We start from the raw sequence: 10,067 nt of genomic DNA, 5'->3' as shown, positions 1-10,067 counted from the left end.
CGTTGCGAAATATGTAGAAACACATTTAACTGTATAGGTGCATCACACCCCCAACGTGCGATTACCTATGTGTTAATTGCTTCAAACTGGCCGGTTTGTTGTCTACTGATAAGTACAGGTTTTATATTAAGGTGGTTGGTTTTGTGGTAATCTGGCTTCACATCCGTACTTCACGAGGTCAAAAGGAAGTGTTGAAATGTCTTCGGAAAGTCAACTACCAACAATCCCTATCCCGGAGGATAGCCCGATCTCGTCCATCCCAACTTTTGAGTCAGCAACTGCTGAGGAAAATAGAATTTTGTGTCTCCGCATGATGGAAATGTGGGACGCCTAGGCCAACGGAAGAGAACCACCAAGTGCAATCCCTGGATTCCCTGAGCTATTTCCCAGGGCAATTGGGACTTCCAATATCCCCATAAGTTATCCAAATACCCCACTGGGGATATCCTACCATCTTAGCCCACTTTGCTAGAACACCTTCTGAGGCTTGCCCCCAGGTGTTAATGTTAGGTGCGGCCTCAAACATATTCACTGCGCCACCTTGTTCAGCTACGGCACAACCCACTCTACCCAGGCCTAGCTTCGATCCATCTTCCTTCACATTTCAAGCACCATCTTTCCCAATGGAACCAACCCAGTTTACTACCAATGCTTACCTTCAGCCGCCTCGGTACGAGTTTACTGTGGGGCAGGAGAAAACTACAAAAACCCCTGAACAAGAGGAGATTACCAGAAAGATGAGGAGCATGGAGTAGAGTCTCAAAAATATACAGGGTTTGAGTGGGCAAAAGAGCGTATCTTAAGCTGATTTGTGCATGTTCCCGCACGTACATTTACCCTTGGGTTTCAAAACCTCGAAGTTTGAAAAATATGACGGGCATGGGGATCCCATAGCCCACCTTAAAAGGTACTGTAACCAATTGCGGGGAGCCGGCGTAAAAAAGGATCTTCTCATGGCCTACTTTGGAGAGAGTTTGGTCGGCATTGCTTCTGAATGGTATATGGATCAGGATATATCTCGTTGGCATATCTAGGATGACCTGGGTCGAGACTTTGTCAGGCAGCTTCAATATAACATCAACATTTCCCCTGATAGGAATTCATTGTCAAATCTAAAGAAGAAGTCCTTAGAAAGCTTCCGAGAGTATGTTGTCAAATGGAGCGAAAAAGTGGCCAGAGTCAAGCCTCCAATGGATGAAACAGAGATGGTTAGTGTCTTTCTTCAAGCCCAAGAGGCTGATTATTATCACAACATGATGTCTGTGATGGGGAAGTCGTTTGTCGAGGCCATCAAAATCAGTGAAATGGTTGAGAATGGTTTAAAAACAGGGCGAATCTTGAGTCAGTCTGTTATAAGGGATACCTCCTAAGCAATTCAAGGCGGGTCTGGAGGTGCAGAAAACCGAAAGAAGAAGGAAGAAGCGGCAATGGCAACTTCAAGTGTAAGAAAACCCCATCCACCCAAACCTTATTTCTCTGAAAGAACCCCACAACATTACTATCTCTATCAGGATGTGGCCTATGCTATGGTTACTCAGCCATACACAGTGATGAATTCCCAGCCCTACGTTAGACCACAACAACAATTCAATCAAAACCGAGCTCCATTTCCCAGAAATCAAACTCCTCACCAAGCTCAGTATAATCCCCGACCCCCACAGAACAACTTTCGTGCCCGGGAACCATCCAAGATGGCAAACTTCACACCCATTGGTGAGTCATATTCCAGCCTTTTCCCCAAACTTGTCCAGATGGGTTTGTTGCAGCCTGTACCCCAAACCAGGTAGAACCCAGCGTCGCCCGCTTACAGAGCCGGTACTCGATGTGCTTACCACTTAGAGGAGGAAGGGCATGATACAGATGACTGTTGGACCCTGAAAAGGGCTGTGGAAAACCTCATAAAACAAAAGTGAATAGTGCTAAAGGACGAGGACGTTCCTAATGTAACCAACAATCCATTACCGGCTCACAACAACGGGCCGGTTATTGGAATGATTTGTGAAGATAGAGAGTTTGACCCAGCTCTAAAAGCCATCATTGCCATGAAACAAGACAAGGGGAGAAGAAGAATAAACCCACCCCTCAGAATACAGAAAAGAAAGTGGAAACCGAAACTGGGGCAGCACCCTCAAAAGATGTCGTTCTCTATGTTCCCCGGGGCCGCAAGAAAGAACAGATGTCATTGAGCCCTCCAAGAAGGTTTGAGCTAAATAAAGGATCTAAAATATATGTGCCTAAAGGGACTTACGTGGTATGGGGGACAATAATTTCACCAACGATGAATGAGCCTGTGGTTATTGGTCGCGCACCGCAAAGGCCCATGACAGATCCTACTACCGTTCCATGGAATTACAACAAAGCGGTAGTAACTTACAAAGGTAATGAGATCTCGGGAGAAGTTAAGTAAAATGACCCAGCTGAGAAATACCTCAATCTGGAGGAAGTGAATAATGCCACAAAGAAGCGTTTCCCACCCAAGAAGCATGTGAGTGCTGAAGAAGCAGAAGAGTTCTTCCAAAAAATGAAAATGGCGGACTACGAGATAATTGACCAACTCCGGAAGTCTCCTGCTCAAGTCTCTTTGTTGTCTTTGCTAATGAATTCAACTAAACATCAAAAAGTGTTGATCAAAACTCTCAATGAAGCATATGTACCCATTGAAACCACTGTGGAACAGCTAGAGAGGATAGCGGAAAGGTTTTTTGCAGTCAATCAAATCTCTTTCAGCAAGAATGATTTACCCGCGGAAGGGGTCGCCCACAATAAAGCCCTTCATCTGACTGTGTAATGCGAGGGATATTATGTGAAAAGGGTCATGTTAGATGGTGGTTCTGGGGTAGATATTTGCCCTCTCTCAACTCTGCAACGAATGGAAATCGGTACTGAGAGAATTAGACCTAACAGCGTCTGTGTGCGTGCCTTTGACGGCATCAAGAGAGATACAATAGGCGAGATTGATTTGATTCTGACTATAGGCCGGTGGATTTCGAGGTGACCTTTCAGGTCTTGGACATGGATACTTCCTATAATTTCCTCTTGGGAAGACCTTGGATTCACGCAGCAGGGGTTGTGCCTTTTACTCTCCACCAGATGGTAAAATTTGAACATGAAGATCAGGAGATTGTAGTTCACGGGGCAGATGAGTAATCGATTTATCGGGACCCGTCAGTCCCATGTCTCGAAGCTAGGGAAGGAAGTGAACATATAGTCTATCAAGCTTTTGAGATTGTGCTCGTGGACCAATGTGAAGAAGGAAACCCTTGTCCTCAACCATTTCTCTCAGATGTCTTAATTATGGCTGCCAAAGAAATGATTAGGCATGGTTACAAACCCGAGAAGGGGCTCGGGACTTCATTGCAAGGAATCACCGAACCTATCACTCTGGCTGCTAGTGAGAAGTTCTTTGGGGTAGGTTTCCAACCTACGCCAGCTGATGAAAAATGGGCAGATAAACGAAAGAACAATGGTTGGGTCTTGCCTCAATCGATTCTGCATCTTTATAGAACTTTCGTTAGGCCCAAGTATAATGAAGAAGAGGAAGATGAGGCTTTCACGACCAAGGAAATTAAAGAAATCTATGGGGCTATGAGGCAGATGTTGTATGAAACTCACATGGTCCAACCGGGGGAAGGCTCAAGCACTACTTAGGTGCTATACATGGGACCCAATGCCAAGCTGCAAAATTGAAAGGCTACTCCATTCCCAATCAAGCGGGAATCCCGGTAGTTCAGTCCTGCCACCTTTTCTGCATCACAAGTTATTTCAGGGTGTAACTCGGATGTTTTATTTAGTTTCCTGTCCATAATTTCCAATGTAAACCCTGTTATCTTTAAAATTCAATAAAATGAAATCAATATTTCATCGTTTCATCTCTCTTTATTCTTTCAGATTTTTGTTACTTTTTCTTATTTCTTCTTTCAGTTCTAATAATGTGGCTTTAAATAACATGACATGCTTGCGAACTTCATGCCCAGATCCAAACACGCTGTCTAATTGTGAAATAATGAACCAAGAACCGGAATATGATGAAGAAGAGGCTTTTAGGGAAATAAATCGAGAATTGGAAAAATTTGAGAATAAACCTAAGCCTAACTTAAATGATACCGAGCCGGTTAATTTGGGTAGTTCTGAAGAAGTCGAAGAAACCAAGATAAGCATTCACACAGATGAAAAAACCCGGGATGCATTGATCCAACTTTTGTTTGAATTCAAAGATGTGTTTGCTTGGTCATATAATGACATGCCAGGACTAAGTGTTGATTTGGTGGTTCATAAGTTGCTAACTTACCCCGATTATCCCCCTGTCCAGCAAAATCAAAGAAAGTTTAAAACCAATATCAGTGACAAGATTAAAGAAGAGATCACAAAATAGTTGAAAACAGGGGTGATCCGAGTGGTTCGATACACCACATGGTTAGCCAATGTAGTTCCAGTGCCAAAGAAAGACGGGAAAACTCGAGTGTGTGTGGATTACAGAGATCTGAACAAAGCAAGTTCTAAGGATAACTTCCCTTTGTCGAACATCCACATCCTTGTTGATAACTGCTCCAAACATGAGATACAGTCCTTTGTGGATTGTTACGTAGGATATCACCAGGTGTTGATGGATGAAGAGGATGCATAAAAGACAGCTTTCACCACACCCTGGGGCACCTACGGTTACAGGGTCATGCCTTTTGGTCTGAAGAACGTCGGGGCAACCTATATGAGGGCCATGACTGCCATTTTTCATGACATGATGCACCAAGAGATAGAGGTGTATGTAGACGATGTGATCATCAAATCCAGGACCCAGGACGACCATGTTAGGGACTTGAGAAAATTCTTTGAGCGGCTACGTAAATATGATCTGAAGCTAAACCCAGCCAAGTGTGCATTTGTGGTTTCATCTGGCAAACTCTTGGGATTCATAGTCAGCCGGAGGGGCATCGAGTTAGACCCAATAAAGATAAAGTCCATTTGAGATTTGCCTCCTCCAAGAACCAAGAAAGATGTTATGAGCTTGTTGGGAAGATTGAACTACATCAGCCGATTCATTGCCTAGTTGACGTCTACATATGAACCCATCTTCAAGCTGTTAAAGAAAGATGCAGCAATTAAATGGACAGACGAGTGCCAAGAAGCTTTTGACAAAATCAAAGAATACCTGTCGAACTCACTAGTCTTGGTCCCACCTGAACCAGGAAGGCCTCTTTTCTTGTATTTGACAGTCTTGGAGAATTATTTTGGATGTGTCCTCGGACAACATGATGTGACCGGGAAAAGAGAACATGCGATATACTATTTGAGCAAAAAGTTCACAAGCTATGAAGCCAAATATACCCTGTTGGAAAAAACTTGTTGCGCTTTAACTTAGGTTGCTCAGAAGCTGAGGCATTACCTGTTGGCCTACACCACTTACCTCATTATCAGGTTGGACCCTTTAAAGTACATATTACAGAAGCTAATGCTCATAGGGAGGTTAGCAAAATGGCAGATCCTACTCACTGAATTTGACATAGTCTACGTCACTCGCACGGCAATGAAAGCCCAGGCGTTAGCAGATCACTTGGCTGAAAACCCGATTGATGATGAATACCAGCCTTTGAGCACCTACTTCCTGGATGAAGAGGTAAATCCAGTTGAGATAGCATCAGAAGACGCCCATGCTTGGAAAATGTTCTTTGATGGAGTTGTGAACGCAGAAGGTGTTGGAATTGGGGCAATCTTGATCTCGCCCACTGGTCAGCATTATCTAGCTACAGCCCGACTTCGGTTTTTCTACACGAACAACACTGCCGAGTATAAAGCCTGCATTATGGGTATGAACATGGCAATCGACCAAGATGTCAAAGAATTGTTAATCATGGGAGATTCGGATCTAATTATCCGACAAGCCCAAGGAGAATGGGAGACTCGAGATGTCAAACTTATTCCCTACAGGCAATATGTGGAAGATCTTAGCAAGAGATTCAAGTCAATAGAGTTCAGGTACATCCCTCGTTGTCACAATGAACTAGCTGATGCACTTGCTACTTTGGCCTCGATGCTGCCATACCCAGGCAATGCCCATATCGATCCCTTGGAAATCCAAATTCGGGAAAGGCATGGTTACTGAAATACTGTTGAGGTAGAACCAAATATTCAGCCATGGTATCAGGATATCAAAAGATTTCTAAAAAACTAAAGAATACCTCGAGCAAGCCAATGGAGACCAAAAGATAACCATTAGATGGCACGCAAGTGGTTTCTTCCTGAGCGGTGATGTCTTGTACAAAAGGACTCCGGACCTCAACTTGTTAAGATGTGTTGACGCCGAATAGCCCGAAAAAATCATGTATGAAGTGCATGCAGGAGTGTGCGGACCCCACATGAACGGGTATGTTTGGCAAAGAAAATCCTTCGAGCGGGATATTACTGGACGACTATGGAAAAAGACTGCTTTAGTTTCATCCGAAAATGTCACCAATGTCAGGTGCACGGTGATTTGATTCATGCACCGCCTACAGAACTGCATCCCATGTCAGTACCTTGGCCATTTGTTGCCTGTGGCATGGACGTCATTGGACCGATTAAGCCGAAAGCTTCAAATGGGCATAGATTCATATTGGTCGTTATCGACTACTTCACAAAGTGGGTTGAAGAAATTACTCTCAAATCTGTCACCAAGAAAGCTGTAGTAGACTTCGTGCATTCCAACCTCATCTACCGTTTTGGTATTCCTGCAACTATCATTACAGATAATGCTGCAAATTTGAATAGTCATCTGATGAGGGAGATATGTGAACAATTCAAGATAATGCATCGGAACTCTACTCCTTATCGTCCCAAAGCCAATGGTGTCGTCGAAGCAGCAAATAAGAACATCAAAAAGATTTTGAGAAAGATGATTCAAAGTTCCAGGCAGTGGCGTGAAAAGTGGTCATTTGCATTGTTAGGGTATCGCACCACTGTGCGCACATCGGTCGGAGCAAACCCGTACCTTTTGGTTTATGGCACTGAAGCCGTAATACCCGCGGAAGTTGAAATCCCTTCTCTCTGGATCATTGATGAAGCTGTAATTGAAGACAGTGAGTGGGTCAAAACCTGTCTGGAACAGTTAACCCTGATTGATGAAAAGCAAATGGCCGCAGTCTGTCACGGGCAGTTGTATCAACAAAGAATGGCCCGTGTCTACAACAAGAAAGTGTGGCCTAGAAGTTTTGAAGTGGGGAAACTCGCTTTAAGGTGTATTCTCCCCCATCATCAGGAAGCAAAAGAAAAATTTGCTCCTAACTGGAAAGGCCCATATATTATCAGAAAATTGCTGCCAAAAGGGGCATTATATCTGGGGGACATTGAAGGAAATAACCATGAAACAGCTGCAAATGCGGATGCAGTCAAAAGGTACTATGTCTAATCCTTTTGCAGCAATAACATTATCCGATTGGGATGACGAAGGCTTTTATTCTCGCTACCCCAAACACTCCAACCCTTTGAGCCGGCTACCTTTCTTTCATTACCCTTTTTGGAACTCGAAGACATTTGTAAAAAAAAAAAAGATGAAAAAAATGAAAAATGAAAAAGAAAGAAAAAAGAAAACAAAACAAAATAGAAAAACAAAAGAAAATCAAAAACAAAGTTTCCCTGGACTACGTTCGACTTGATTCCGAAAGGATACGTAGGCAGCCTCTCTCTGGGGTTCAGTCATACCAAAACAAAAATCCAATTTCCCCAAAAGTGAAACTGGGGCAGATATTATAATAGTTCGGCGATGATCCTGCCTGAACGGTTCCAAAGTTATAATTCGATCTGAATTCTTTTCACCCAAACCTTGTTCAAGTCCTTCCGATCAAACGGTAAAAGATTTTCAAATTGGAGTACGCAGTTGTTTAGATTCGATGCAATCAAAATGAGAGAAATAAATTGAAAGAGTCTTATTGGTGAAAACCTACGGTCACCGTAAGGCGATGGTAAGCAGAGAAACTTAAAATGAGAGAGTCTTGTTAATGAAAACTCATAAAGAGCACTATAAGGCGATTGTGAGAAGATAAATGAGAGAGGTCGATTGGCGAAAACCCGTAAAGGGCGCCGTTGATCGAAAAGAAAAAACCCCTCACCACCATTGGTATTGAAAGAGTCCCGACAAGGTTTCTCGGTCTTTTAAAACACGGATCACAATGGGTTTATGAGAAATTGGATAGTTGTGCAGATCGGGTATCCAGTCCAAGAAGCATGTCATGTCTATTGAAGTCGGTATGCACTCCAGATAAGTCCTTCTTTCCTCCCCGAAAGGGACACTTCTCCTTAAATTCACTTTCTTGTCCTTTGTTTACTTTTCCTTGAATCTCTTTCGGTCTAATTCTGTTCCGAAACTAATACAAAGAAAATGTGGCAAGATTGGTTTTACAAGGTTCTGCTTAATAAAGCCAAGTCCAAAGAAAAGTACCTAGCCTCAGCAAGTGCATCAAGTCGATCCCGACTGGCCATGATGGCCGATGCTCTGAAATCAGAGTTACGGAAAATGAAAAGAAATCCAAAGTCAAAAGCCCCTAGAGGCAGAATAAGGTGAAAAGGCTAAAAGCCTCACACAGTTGAACCATCATCTGGAAAATTTGAAAAGTTGAGTTCTTTGGTTTTAGGAGAGAGATCAATCTTCAGAAAAGCCAGCAAGCATCAGAGGTTCTCACCAAAAGAGTTGGGCCGAGATCAAGTGATCAAAAACAATCAAGGCCACAAAACCAACCACCGTTTCAAACTAACAATTGTTCTTTGTTTGGAAAAATTGAAACAGGTGCAATCCAAAGCAACCGTCCAAGAAAGCAGGTGCATCCAAAAAGAAGAAAAAATGCGCAAGTGCTAGAAACAGTTTTGCAGCAATAATCAATCCAAACGGGAAGTCTCCTCCAATTTCTTTCCTGCATTTTTACTAAAAAAATTGATGAAAAATGAAGTGAAATGAAAAAAAAAAGAGATAAGAAGAAAATCCAAAAATGGTACTTTAGAATCCCCAATATCAATCTTTTACTTTTTTGCCAACATAGGGCTCTAATCCCTAGTTGAGATTTTTTAGACATAGGGCCTCCATTCCCTAATCGCCTTTTTTGCCAACATAGAGCTCCAATCCCTAGTTGATATTTTAGACATAGGGCCTCCATTCCCTAGTCGCCTTTTGCCAACATAGGGCTCCAATCCCTAGTTGAGATTTTAGACATAGGGCCTCCATTCCCTAGTTGCCTTTTGCCAGCATAGGGCTCCAATCCCTAGTTGAGATTTTAGACATAGGGCCTCCATTCCCTAGTCGCCTTTTGCCAGCATAGGGCTCCAATCCCTAGTTGAGATTTTAGACATAGGGCCTCCATTCCCTAGTCGCCTTTTGCCAGCATAGGGCTCCAATCCCTAGTTGAGATTTTAGACATAGGGCCTCCATTCCCTAGTCGCCTTTTGCCAACATAGGGCTCCAATCCCTAGATGAGATTTTAGACATATGGCCTCCATTCCCTAGTCGCCTTTTGCCAGCATAGGGCTCTAATCCCTAGTTGATATTTTAGACATAGGGTCTCTGTTCCCTAGTCTCCTTTTGCCAACATAGGGTCTCCTACCCCTAGTTGAGATTTCTTTAGACATAGGGTCTCCATCCCCTAGTCTCATTTTGCTACCATAGGGTCTCCAACCCCTAGTTGAGATTTTTAGACATAGGGCCTCCACTCCCTAATCGCATTTTCCAACATAGGGTATCTAATCCCCAGTTGAGGTTATTTTAGATATAGAGCTCCACTCCCTAATCTCATTCTCCAGGAGACACATGATCCTTATTTTATTGCTTTCAGTAGAGAGATAGTGTAGGGTTTTTGTTACAATAACTCACGAAATTTTCCTAGTGAAAATTGGGGCAGAAAAATTTTCGTTCGTTTGTTTGTTTTGGTGTCTGAGCAGGTTTAATCTCGAGGCACAGGGTTTGAGATGACCCAAAGAATGAGTCTCAATCCAAAATAAAGAAAAGAAGAAAAGAGCAAAAGTAATGAACTTGAAATGCTGAAGTGGAGAATGATGCGGACTGCTCAAGATATGATTGAAGTAACAGGCTTCGCATGTCCCGCCTTGATCCA

Source organism: Nicotiana sylvestris, chromosome 8 (genome assembly GCF_000393655.2).
Source record: "Nicotiana sylvestris chromosome 8, ASM39365v2, whole genome shotgun sequence".
NCBI classification, from domain to species: Eukaryota; Viridiplantae; Streptophyta; class Magnoliopsida; order Solanales; family Solanaceae; genus Nicotiana; species Nicotiana sylvestris.
The sequence above is the reverse complement of the archived record's forward strand: the minus strand, read 5'-3'. Positions refer to the sequence as shown.